This window comes from Tupaia chinensis, unplaced genomic scaffold (genome assembly GCF_000334495.1).
Source record: "Tupaia chinensis unplaced genomic scaffold, TupChi_1.0 Scaffold000001_1, whole genome shotgun sequence".
In the NCBI taxonomy this organism is placed as follows: Eukaryota; Metazoa; Chordata; class Mammalia; order Scandentia; family Tupaiidae; genus Tupaia; species Tupaia belangeri.
In genome coordinates, this window is record NW_006159427.1 from 6,402,744 (window position 1) to 6,416,549 (window position 13,806).

The following is a 13,806-nucleotide window of genomic DNA, read 5'->3' on the forward strand; positions in this document are numbered from 1 at the left end:
TGTGTTGGTAGAGATACAGATTTATAAGGGTTGAGGTATTTTGTAAAATTCTAACATTTTCCCTATATGAACATATGGTTCTCCCAGTCATTTCTTGTTCATTGAAAAAATAATAATAATAAAAAAAAATCTTTAAACAGGGCCAGCAGGTGGCATGATGCTTAAGGCACTGGATTCTCACATGGCTGACTGTGGTTCAAGTCCTAGACCTGGCAGCTTGCTTTCTCACTCCCTCTCTTTCTCTCTCTGGTCAAATTACATAATAATAATAAATAAATAAAATAAAAATTATTTTTTGAAGAAGTGTTTGCTGTAGGGTGCGTGCGTTCGCCAGAAAGACAGAGAGAGACAGAGAGACAGAAAGCGAGAAATCACCCCCCAGGGGGGATGGCCATGCCGCAATCCCTTCTCCACCATTCTCCTCTCAGGATCTTGGGCATGCACACACAGGCGCCTAGCGTGAGTTTAAGCCACGAGGTCTGGGACTTGAACCGCGGCCGGATACATGGAGGTCCAGCGACATAGCCATTATACCAACTGCTGGTCCCTAAATAAATATTTTTTTAAAAAACTTTAAACAACAAAAAAAGAAGGTGTGATGCAAGAAGATATTCTTTTTCTCCCTTCCAAAATCCTATATGAAATAAAATACATTGAAAAATTATATTCGCTACCTATTGTTTTGTAACAAATTACTCCCAAACATGGAGACTTATCTACATGCCTTGGCCATAGGCTTTGGTTCAGGGAAGGACCCACTAGGTTGTCAGAAAAGTCATGGCACATGTTCGCATAGAAAAATACAGAAAAAAAGGAGTCATGATTTTTTTAAAAAATATTTTTTAAAGAACTACTTTTATTTAATTTTATTTATTCATTCATTTTATTTTAATTTGACCAGAGAGAGATACACAGGGGGAGGGAGGAGGGGAGGAGAGAAAGCAAGTGAGAAAGCAAGCCACCAGGTCCAGGACTCAAACTGTGGTCAGCCATGTGGGAGTGTTGAGCACCTTAACCACTACGACACCTACTGGTCCCCAAGTCATGTTTTTTTTTTTTGGAGAGGTTTTTGCTATAGGACGTGTGTGCTCGCCAGACAGACGGAGAGAGATAGAGAGATAGAAAGTGAGAAATCACCTCCCAGGGGGGATGGTCACCACAATCCCTTCTCCTCCATTCTTCTCTTGGGATCTTGGGCACGCACGGACACGCGGCCGGCATGAGTTTTAAGCCACCAGGTCCAGGACACAAACCGCGGTCGACTACGTGGGAGTCCAGCGACATAGCCATTACACTAACTGCTGGTTCCCATGATTTTTTCTTTTTTTTTTTTTTTTTTGACAACTCAGTATTATACATTCAGATCCAATGATGCTCAGTTCTGGAACTTTGTGAATCTATTGGGAAGGAGAAAATTGCTGTTTTCTGCTGCAGTGTCTAGTACAGGAAGGAAGATTGGGGATGCCCCAGCCATCTGGTTACGATGAAGAGGTCAGTAACCAGGAGTGGAAGTGACTCTGAGGAGCACACAGCTGAGAAGACGGAAACCCAGCAACATTATTGGTTTATCACCTGGATCCAGATGAGCCTGATGTTATAACCACCTTAGGACTTTTCAAGTCCATGAATCTATATGTTTTTCTGTTTACTAACGCCTATTTAAATTTAGTTACTGATCACTTGTAATCAAATGAGTCATGGGTTTCTTTTTATTCCCTAAGAATTATTTATTTAATTAATTCCATGTTGGTTTTTTTTTTTTTTTTTTGAGAGATTTTCACTGTTGGGCGTGTGCGCTCGCCAGACAGACAGAGAGAGACAGAGAGACAGAAAGCGAGAAATCACCCCCCCAGGGGGATGGTCACACCGCAATCCCTTCTCCTCCATTCTCCTCTCGGGATCTTGGGCACGCACGCACACGCGCCCGGCGTGAGTTTTAAGCCACCGGGTCCGGGACACAAACCGCGGTCGACTACGTGGGAGTCCAGCGACATAGCCATTACGCTAACTGCTGGTTCCCCCTTTATTATTTTTTTAATTCGACAAGGCAGAGAGAGAGAGAGAAGGAAGGTGAGAAAGCAAGCCACCAGGTCCAGGATCTGACCTTAGTCAGCCATGTGGGAATCCAGCACCTTTAACCACCATGCCACCTGCCAGCCCCAGAGTTATGGACTGTTTTTATTTCTGTTCATTCCTGAAACAAACACCGTCTGGGTTCTCTAGCATAGCAAGCACTGTTCTAAAAGCCAGGAACGTGCCAGTTCATGGAAGAGGTAAACGAGTCCCCTAGGCTCAGTGCCACTTAGACTCCAACGGTAGAGGTCTGGCAGTACACGTGGTACATGAGCCAACGCTATGTGTGCTAGGAGGAAAATGAAGCACGTTGCTATTGAGTAAAGTGGGTGGAGAGCCTGTCTGAGGAGAGGTCAGTGGCAGGAAGGAGCCAGCCCCATGAAACATCCAGCAAGCGGACCCCAGGCGGAGAAGCCCGCAAGGACACAGCCTGGGGGCGGGACGAGCTGGGTGATGAGTAAGGCGGGGTGGTGCGGGATGAGGTCGCGGGGGAGAGGATGACTCCGTGGCTGTTAAAGAGTCTGGATTCTTTTCCTAAGTACAGTGGGAAGCCAATAGAGGAATGTTTTTTTTCTTTGCACAAGAAATGACATGAACACAGACATAATGTCTGTGCCTGCTCTGAAAGGAGGAAGAATGGAAGTGGAGACGGTTCCGAGCCTACCGTGGTGGCCCGGGTGAGAGTGGGGTCTGGACCAGGAGGCCAAGTGACATTAGTGGGGAGCAGTGGCTGGATGTGGGGTGGATTGTAAGGGGGAAATCAGAACCTACTGATGGAGCGTGTGTGGAGGTTAAGAGGAGAGGGGAGCCCACTCTGAGTTCTTGGTGGTGGTCTAAGCAACTAACAGTCATGAACTGCGACAGGAAGGGCCGCGGTGTGACGCTGGAGGAGGGGCTGAGCACTGGGAGCGGGTTTTGGCTTTGCTATGGTTGAGAAGGCTAGAAGCTAGCAAAGTGCATGTGGGAGTGAGTGTCTGAATACTCTAGGCCGGATCTGGCAGATATGTAAATGTAGATATCAGCAGAAAATAAACTGTCCTCCAAACCATTGCAGGGGATAAAGAATGCTGAAGACTGAGCTCCAGGCACGCCAGGACCTAACAAATACAGAGACCAAGATGAGGAAGAGGCACTAGTAAAGAAAATTAAAAGGCTAGACCCCAGCCAGCAGGTGGCGTAGTGGTGAAGGCGCTGGACTCCCACATGGCCGACCACGGCTGAGTCCCAGACCTGGTGGCTTGAAAATCGTGCCAGGCACATGTGCCTGCCCAAAATCCCAAGAGGAGGGTGGGATTGTGTTGTGGCCATCCCCCTGAGGATTGGCCTTTCTCACTTTCCCTCACTCTCTCCCTCTGTCTCACTCTGGCAAGTGCACATGCCCGATGGCAAACAAAACAAACAAAACAAAACAAAAGCAAGAAAAGGAGTGGCCCGTGAGGTAGAAATAGACCAGAAGAGCCAGGAGTCCCAGATGCCGAGAGAAACGGACTGAAGGAGAGACAGACTGGACCGGCAATGCTGCTAAGGTTAGGGCCAAGATTGCCAGCTGGATCTGGCACGTGGGCGGCTCTGGTGACAGTGGCAGGAGTGGCTCCGTGGTGTGGAGTGAGAAGAGGCACCAAAGACCAGAGATCCCCAGCAGACCAGGAGCACAGACAGCCAGGACAGGCAAGTGTCTCCGAGTCAGACGAGGCGTTTGGGTAAGTGTGGGATGGTGGCAGACGTCGCAAGGACTCTGGAATCCATATGGTCATAAAATTTTGGAATCAAAATAGAGAATTGTCGAAAATGGAAGAATTTTTTTTTTAAATAGAAAATTTTACTATGGACAGGCTGCAGAAGTTTCCTATTAGCACGCAGGAAAGTATTCAAATGAAATGCCAGAAGTGCAGCTCGTATCTCCCAGAAACCCAGAGCAAGCATCGCAATGATAAAACAGAAGCTTAAAATAAGGATCAAGTCAAGTACGTTAAGGAGCACTACTATCCCAGCTGACAGGGTAGGTCCAAAACATGAAATGCGATGATTTTTTTCAGAATTCAAAATTTTACTAAATGCTTCCTTTGTTTTAAGTTTATTTATTTGTCTCTTCCATGGGTGAGAGAGAGATAGAGAGAGACTACCCCCAACAGGACCCAACAACATAACCCATTGGCAGCCTTCAGCCAGGCCTGGGCCATGGCATGGGTGTGCCCAGTGTTCTCAGACTGGCTTCTAGTCTCGAACCGGGAACTTCCCATGTGGGATTGTCTTGCAAAGCATCACATTCTACCACTGTGTCTCAGTCTAGCCACCTTTATCGTTTTTTTTTCTTAAAGAATTATTTTCGTTTTGTCTCACCTAAAGTGTCGTGTATTTTCATAAAGCTCTAAGTAAAAGCTGTGATATTTGAAAGGAAGAGAGACTCACTCTTCCCGTGCTGTGATGAGGTTGGATGTTAAACCACCAGTTCCGAGGGCAGCCCCTGACCCAGAGGTAGGCTGATGGTTTAGGGTAATGAGTAGGTCCCGGTGAAACAACCTGTCCCTAACTCACTTGCTACTCAGGGATGTGGGCAGCAGCTTGGCTAAACTGGAAAATAGTTTCCAAATCCTGCAGGAGTATTTCCTCAATTTTGAGGACTGTTTACAATGTAATGGCTATAGATGTGACACACTTTTTAAAATTTATGTTTTAAATTTTTTTATTATTATTCATACGTTAAATTGCTATACATCATTTAGATTGTGAAGAAACTTCACCCAGCATGATATACTTCAGTCCAACCTAGTTGGGACTATTATACACATCCTTGTCAACAGATAGTGGTGTCCATTATAATTTTTAATACTTTTATGTTCTCCAGTCTTTCAGTCTCTACCATAGAGTGCAGATAGTCGGTATATGTTAAGTGGAGACATAGAGGTGACACACTCTTAAGTTGCATCTCTACTGTTAAAGTTTTTTCTATTATTGCTTTTTAAGAATTATTTTTATTTATTTATTTATTTATTTAAATTTGACCAGAGAGGGACAGAGTGTGAGAGAGAGAGAGAGAGAGAAAGTGAGAAAGCAAGCCACTAGGTCTGGGACTCGAACCGCAGTCAGCCTTGTGGGAGTCCAGCGCCCTTAACCACAATGCCACCTGGCAGCCCCTATTTTCCCCATTATTTCTATAAGCCTAGATGATTGACAGGAAATAAAGCAAGATCTGGTTTGTGGCGTTTGCTGATTTGCACTGTGTGAGCTATCAAAGTGACGTCACTGAATGCAGAGTTGAAAGAGACACCGTGTACCCATCTATAGAGGGTGCGCATGAGGGCCCAGATGGTGGCACAGCAGTAAACAGCAATGCCTCTGTGAGGCACTCCAACATGGGAGGGTTCCCGGTTCAAGTTCAGAAGCCTCCCTGAGTGGGCCGGCTGTGCGCTTTCCCCGTGGTTCAGGGCTGGCTGCAAGTGGGGAAGGATTATGGCATCGAGACCCCTTTGGGAGTGCTGACTGTCTCTTGTTCATGGGAGACATAAGTAAATAAACTTTTAAGAGAGATTTTTACTGTATGGCATATGCGTTCACTGAAGAGACAGAGACAGAAAGCGAGAAATCAACCCCCAGGGGCGATGGCCATGCCACAATCCCTTCTCCTCCATTCTCCTCTCAGGATCTTGGGCATGCATGCACATGCGCCTAGTGTGAGTTTTAAGCCACCAGGTCTGGACTTGAACCATGGTCGACTAAATGGGAGTCTAGCGATGTAAACATTATGCTACCTGCTGGTCTGTATTTGCTTTTTTTTTTCTTTCTTTTTTTTTTAGAGGTTTTTGCTCTAGGACGTGTGCGCTCACCAGACAGAGACAGACAGAGAGACAGAAAGTGAGAAATCACCCCCCCAGGGGGGATGGCCACGCTGCAATCCCTTCTCCTCCATTCTCCTCTCAGGATCTTGGGCATGCATGCACATGCGCCTAGTGTGAGTTTTAAGCCACCGGGTCCAGGATGCGAACTGCGGTCGACTACCTGGGAGTCCAGTGACATAGTCATTATGCCAACTGCTGGTCACTTCCCTTTTTTTTTTTTTTTTTTTTAATAAAACCTATTTAGTTATAAATTCTTATAATTTAATTTTTCATAGTGGCTATGTTTAACTGCCACCTCATGAAACTCCCCAGATTAACCATCACTCCTTTGAGCTGACAGAAGCACGCTCTGCACCATTGTATAATTGTGTGTCTAGGAAATCAAGGAGAATCAAGAGAAAAACAAACAGAACCTGAGAACATTCAGTTAAGCTGACTGGGTACAAGATCAACACGATTACAAATGGAGAGTAAAAACAGACCCACAATAGTGACGAGAACAATCAAGTAGTGAGGGGAAAGCCTATTATGCAGCATACTGGGCATGCGAAACAGAAGTATGAAAGCTTACTGAGGGAACCAGCAGTTAGTGTAATGGCTATGTCGCTGGATTCCCACGTAGTCAACCGCGGTTTGCGTCCCGGACCCAGTGGCTTAAACTCACACCAGGCGCGTATGCGTGCGTGCCCAAGATCCCGAGAGGAGAAGGGACTGCGGCATGACCATCCCCCCTGGGGGGTGATTTCTCGCTTTCTGTCTCTTTGTCTCTCTCTCTGTCTGTCTGGCGAGCGCACGTGCCCTATAGCGAAAACCTCTCAAAAAATAAAAATAAAAAATATAAAAACTTACTGAGTCCCGGTTCAAATGGCTAATGCCTGGAATCAATAAAGAGCTACATTACGTTGCTACATACAAATACTTATTACTAGAGCTGGCTCTGGGGCCTGGTGATGGAGGCTGCGGGATCCTTCATGGCCAATACCACAGTGTGAGTCCTAGATCTGGCAGCTTAAGAAACACACCCTGCGGGGGCCAGCAAGTAGCGTGGTGGTTAAGGGCGCTGGATTCCCACATGGCTGACCATGGTTCAAGTGCTGTACCTGGCGGCTTGCTTTCTCACTTACTCTCTCTCTCTCTCCCTCCCTCTCCCTGTCCCTCTCTCTCTCTCCCACTCTGGTCAAATTTTTAAAATAATAAATAAATAAATAAATAAAGTTAAATAAAAATAATTCTAAAAAGAAAATTCTTAAGAAAGAAACGTACCTGGTGTGTGTGTGTGTGTGTGTGTGTGTGTGTCCAAAATCCTGAAAAGAGGGAGAGAGCGAGAAGAAGGGATTGTGGCATGACCACGACCATTCCCCAGGGGGGATGCTTTCTCTTTACCCCTTCTCTCTGGCCAGTGTATGCACTCTCTAGCAAAAAAAAAAAAAAAATCAAGTACTTAGTGCTGTGAAAATGTAAGTGTTCCAGTGTTCCTCCAAAGTAACCTGTATAGTCAATATAACTTCAGTAAAAATTCTAACAGGAGGGACCAGCAGATGGTGTAGCAATTATGTCACTGGGCTTCCATATGGCCAGCCGTGGTTCAAGTCCCAGGCCCAGGGGCTTGAGAATCACCCTAGGTGCATGTGCATGTGTGCCCAAGATCCTGGGAGGAGAATGGGGGAGAAGGGATTGTGGCATGACCATCCCCCTGGGGGCTATTGCTCACTTTCCCTCTCACTGTTTCTGTCTTCCCCTCTCCCCATTCAGTGAGTAAACGTGCCCTAAGGCAAAATCTTATTGTTAAAAAAATTCTAGGGGCTGGCAGGTAGCGTGGTGGTTAAGGGTGCTGGACCCCCACATGGCCAACTGTGGTTTGAATCCCAGACTTGGCAGCTTGCTTTCTTACTTACCCTCCCCACACCCCCCACTTTGTCCCTCTCTGGTCAATTTAAAATAAATAAATAAATAAAGTTAAATAAAATCTTTATTTTTTTAGAAATTCTAACAGGATTTGATGTGGACATTGGCAGGCTGATCCTGAAGTTCATTGGAAGAGAACATGGTTATGATTAAATTATTGATAAAGCTTACTTTGATATATCTATAAAGCATTTGGTAGTTAAAATCCTCAAACTCTAGTGCAGGAATAATCAAATAAATTGAGGAGATAGAAACTGAGTTCACAAAATTTCGTTCGTTACAGAAACATTGGGGTATGTAAGGAGGCAGTTCACATCAGTAAGTAAAGACATGCTTAAGAAGAGGGGCCAGCAGGTGAGTAAGTAGTGGCCACCCCTGGTGTGATTTCTCACTTTCTCTTCCCCCGTCCCACACTGGCAAGTGTACATGTCCTATGGCAAAATCCTTTAAAAAAAAAAAAAAAAAAAAGAAAAGAAAAAGGAAAAAAAAAAAGAAAAGAAAAGAAAGAAAGAAACGGTATTAGGAGTATTGGTTTTCATTAGGAAAAAAACAAACGACCATCACTCTTTGAAAATATACCTCACGATGGGCCCATTGTGAGTTTCAAACCCCTGGGTCCAGGATGCACACTGGTGGGCCATGTGGGAGTCCAGCACCTTAACCACTACACCACTGCCGGCCCCTCTTCTAAAAGCAGAGGGCTGGCCCCATAGCAGTGGTTGAGTGTTGTGCATATAAAGCTGAATCCCACGTGGCCAACTGTGGTTTGAGCCCCAGCCCTGTCTGCTTGAAAAACAACCCCAATGTGTGTGCACGTGAGCCCCAAATCCTGACAGGCGGGGAAATGGAGGAGGAGGGATGACAGTGTGACCACACCCCTTCTGGGGTGCTTTTTCTCTCTCTCTGGTGTGCACATTGGCAAGAAAAAGGAAGAGAAAGGCTATAAATAACGTGCTCACCATGATGACAACACGAGGGTACTTAAACAAATCATTTAAATCACTTTGTGCTGCTTTTCGTGAGTCTTCAGACGGTAGCATAAGAAAAGATTTGCAGCCCTTTCCGGCGGTGACGACCTCCCCACGAGGACACGCCTCTCGCAAAGGACCTCCTTCATCCCTCTCCAGAAGAGAAGAGGGAACAAGCAGCAGTGCCTGGTGCAGAGCTCAAATTCCTGCTTCATGGCTGTGAAGTGCCCAGGATGCTGCGGAATCACCACAGTCTTTAGCCAGGCACAAAGGACAGTTTTGTGCACTGGCTGCTCCACTGTCCTCAGCCTGCAGGAGGAAAAGGGAGGCTTACAGAAGGATATTCCTTCAGGAGGAAGCAGCACTAGAAGCATCCTGACTCAAGATGAGTGGGAAACCAGCCCAATAAACACATTTTTGGTTAAAAAAATGTATATATTCACAGGATATGTCTTTTTTTTTTTTCTTGCCATAGAGTATGTGCACTCACCAGAGAGAGCGAGACAGAGAGGGAAAGTGAGAAATCAACCCCCACTCCGGGGATGGCCAATCCCCAATCCCTCCTTCTTCATTCTCCTCTTGGGATTTGGGGTACACACACACACACACGCCCAATGTGTTTTTCAAGCTGCCAAGTCTGAGCTTGAACCATGGAGTAGGCTATTTGGGACCTTGGGCCCCATCCACTATGCCAACTGCTGGCCCCAATAGTAGATCTCATATTATCTTAGTCCATTAGATTGTCTCACCTGGATACTTATTTTTTCAACCTTTATTTTTATCCTTCTAACATTTCTCTTGCCTTCAAAAGATACTGAGCCCCACAGAGAGATCTCGTGGGTGACTGGGAGATGCCAAGTGAGAAGACGATGGTGAATCCCTCTGAACACAGCCACACTCTGCTTAATAAATGCCTCTCTCCCGCCACGCGATGGGCCTTGCATTTCACACTGTCTCTGTGTTGCCTGGGGATTACGTCCCCTTTAGAGACGAGAAAGCAGGCCGATTACCACAGCAGACCAATCATATGACTGTAAAAAAGAACTATTTCCATTTGTTCCTGTTTTATAAACTTCCTATTTTGAAATGTGGAAAACATATATGAAAAATGCATGTGGTCTAATTTTCCTCAATTCAGCTTCTTTGGTGCATCATAAACATCTCAATGCTACCTTTTAAACTTTATTGGATAAAATGTCTACATATGCAGACTAAATAATATAAAGCACTAACCAAATATAAGGAAGGTTTTGTTGTATATCTGTTAGCTGTTGGACCCAAGTATATTGATTCTGCTTTTTTCTGAACAGCCATGGAGAGCCCACTACAGAGGTGGAAAAGCATGAATTGGAATATTCACGTTAATATTGTATGACCATGAATGACTTTCACAATGTTTATGGAAAATTATGAAAACACTATGCATAGATTATGAAAACACTATGCATAGATTTCAAATTTTTTTCACTAAAATAAACTTATACTTATGGGGCTGGTATGTGGTAGAGTGGTTTAGGTTCTGGACTCCCACGTGGTTGACTGTGGTTTGAATCCTGGTCCCAGTAGTTTGAAACTCACTTCAGGCATGTGTGCAAGGGTGCTCAAAATCCTGAGAGGAGAATGGAGAAGGGGTTATGCCATGGCCATCACCCCTTGGGTGAGGGTGATTTCTCGCTTTCTATCTTTTTGTCTCTTTGGTGAGTGCACATGCCCTATAAGAAAAATCTCTCAAATAATAAACTTGCACTTTAATTTCTTTTTTCTACAAATGTATTACACACTTAAGCTTGTCAGTGACTTATGGAATAATGTGCTTCTCTGAACACATATGTTAAAAATGCAAGGATATTCAGGAAAATTTAAATCTTTTAAGTTGAGATTAAAATATGCATATATTGATAAACACAATCACTAATGTTTTTGTGAACCAATAAGAGAAATCATTTCCTTGGGCAAGCAGGTGGCATGGTAGTTAAAGTGCTGGACTCCCACATGACTGATAGTGGCTCTAGTCCCAGGCCTGGTGGCTTGAAAATAACTCTGGGCACATGTGCACACTTGCCCAAAATCCTGAGAGGAGAATGGAGGAGAAGGACTTGCGGCGTGGTCATCCCTCTGGTGGGTGATTTCTCACTTTCCCTCTCTCTGTGTCTCTCTGGCATTCTCTCTTCACCTAGTGCAAATGTCCTAGGGCAAAAGCCAAAACAATTTTTTTCCTTCAGTTAAAAGAACAGTCACTATTTATACTATTTTATATTATATACTACTTTTTCTTTTCAGAAGTACAAAGATTGCTTTGCCTCTCCTTCCCCCCCAAAATTAGTGTTTTTGAGACTCCTCTTGTAGCTAGATATTAAATATTGATTAGATTATTTGAAAAACAGGTCCTAAGGAAACCAAATATGCATGTGTATTAAGAAAAATTTCTCCAATAATAAGCATCTCTATAGTTTGACTGATATTTTTAAAGTATTTTACTTCCTTATTGAAGTAAAAATAATGAAAAACATAAATTCAAGAATAAAAACAGCATGATCTGACAAGTCAGTAAAATCAAATAGAAACCAAAAATAAACCCACATATACATGGTCAATTGATTTTCAACAAAATACATGGGTAATGTAGTGAAATAAAGAGAGCTTTTTTTTTTCAACAGACAAAGGAATAATAGACTATCCATAAGCCAAAAAAAAAAAAAAAGAACTTTGATTCATATCTCATGCTACAGGTAAAAATTCCTTCAAAATGGATCATAGACTTAAATTTAAAAGATAAAAAAATAAAAATTCTAAAAAAAAAAAAAATTTCTAGGAGGGACGAGTCAATGGTGTAATGGTTACATTGCTGGACTCCCACTGTGGTTCAAGTCCTGAACCCAGTGGTTTAAAACTCATGCCAGGCTCGTGTGCATGTGTGCCCGAAATTTTGAGAGGAAAATGGAAGAGAAGGGATTGCAGCATGGGCATCCCCTGTGGAGGGTGATATCTCACTTTCTGTCTCTCTATCTCTCTGGTGAGCACACACACCTTATAGATAAATAAATAAATAAAGCTCTTTTTTAAAAAAAAGTTCTAGGAGAAAAGTATCTTTAGCATTTCAGATTGGGCAAGATTCTTTGGATATAATTAATAAGAGAAAAAAATGAAAGAAATTAGACTATATCAAAATTAAAAACGTGCTCTTTGAAAGACATTGTGACAATAATAAAAAGACAAACCATGAACTGGGAGAAAATATTTGCAAATCATATATCTGATAAAGGTCTTAAATGCAGACTAAGTGAGGCACTTTCTAAACTCAATAATAAGAAAGCAAATAAATCCGTTTCCTAAAATGAGTGAAAGAGTTGAACAGATGCTCCACTGAAGGACAACAGATGGCAAACAATCACACCACAGCCCTTGACATCACTAGACACTCAGCCACAACGAGATATCATTGGCTGCCCACTAGACCGGCTAAAATGAAAGGCACGGTGTTAGAGAGGGGGAGGAGTAAGTAGACCTCTCACGCATCTCTGATGAGAACAGAAAATGGCACCACTGGGGAAAGCCGGTGATGTGGTGGTTAAAATGGCTGGATCCCACATGGCTGACTATAGGGTTCAAGTCCCAGACCCAGCAGCTTGAAAAACACACAGGGTATGTATGAGTGTGTGCCCAAATCCCGAGAGAAGAGTGGAGGAGAAGAGATTGCAGTGAGGCTATCACCCCTAGGGGATGATTTCTCCCTCTCCCTCTCCCTCTCTCTCTGTGTCTCTTTCTGGTGAGAGCACATACCCTACAGCAGACTAAAACAAAACAAAAGAGCACAACCACCTCAGAAAGCAGTGTACACGAATGTTTACAGCTGCTTTATTCATAATCATCCCAAAGTGAAAACAGCCTAAATGTCCACCAACAGGTAAATGGATAAATAAATTGTAGTGTATCAATAGGCCACTCTTTTTAAATGCCAGATTATTAAGAGAAGTCGAAATTGTGGAGGAAGGAGTGGTTAAAGGAGAGGATAAGGAAAGGAAATAAGAAGAGGAAAGAGTTGGGGGGTTGGGGGGGCCAGTAGATGGTAGAACAGTTATGTCACTGGACTCTCATATGGCCGATTGTGGTTTGAGTCCTGGACCCAGTGGCTTGAAAGTCACACTGGGCACATGTGTGTGCATGCCCAAGATTGCAGGAAGAGACTGGAGGAGGAGGGACTGTGGTGTGGCCATAACCCCTAGGGAGTGATTTCTCATTTTTCCTCTCACTGTCTCTTTCTCTTTATCTCTCCAGTGAGCACACACACTCTAAGGCAAAAACTTTACCAAAAAAAAAAAAAAAAAAGAGTTGGAGGGGGAAAATAAAACAAGTTGAGAAAAAGGAAAAAGGAGGGTGAAAGAGTATGAGGAGTGGGCCAGCTGGGAGCAGTCATTAAGGTGGCTGGATCCCCCATGGCCAGCTGTGCAGCTCAAGTCCCAGGCTCAGCACTTTGAGAAACATACCAAGTATGTGTGTGTGCATGCGTGCCCAAAATCCCTACAGGAAGGAGAAATGGAGGACAGGGATTACAGTGTAACCACGCCCCATGAAGGATGGACCCACACACTGGCAATTAAAAAATGAAAGAAAGTGAAGAGAGCTGGGCAGTGGCACAGCGATAATGCCACTGGGCCCCGTGGGAAGGTTCCTGGGACCTCCCTGAGCACACCAGCAAGCATGTGTGCCCTGACCCTGGGCAGCCGATGCTGGGGGCTGGATTGCATCGCGAAGGCTCCTGTTGGGAGTGCCTGTCTCTCTCTCTCTTATGGAACAAATAAACTTAAAAAGAGAGAGGGCATGGGACCAGCAGTTAGCGTAATGGCTATGTCGCTGGACTCCCATGTAGTCAACCATGGTTCGTGTCCCGGACACGCGCCGGGCGCGTGTGCGTGCATGCCCAAGATCCCAAGAGGAGAATGGAGGAGAAGGGATTGCGGCGTGGCTATCCCCCCTGGGGGGTGATTTCTCGCTTTCTGTCTCTATGTCTCTCTCTACTGGCGAGC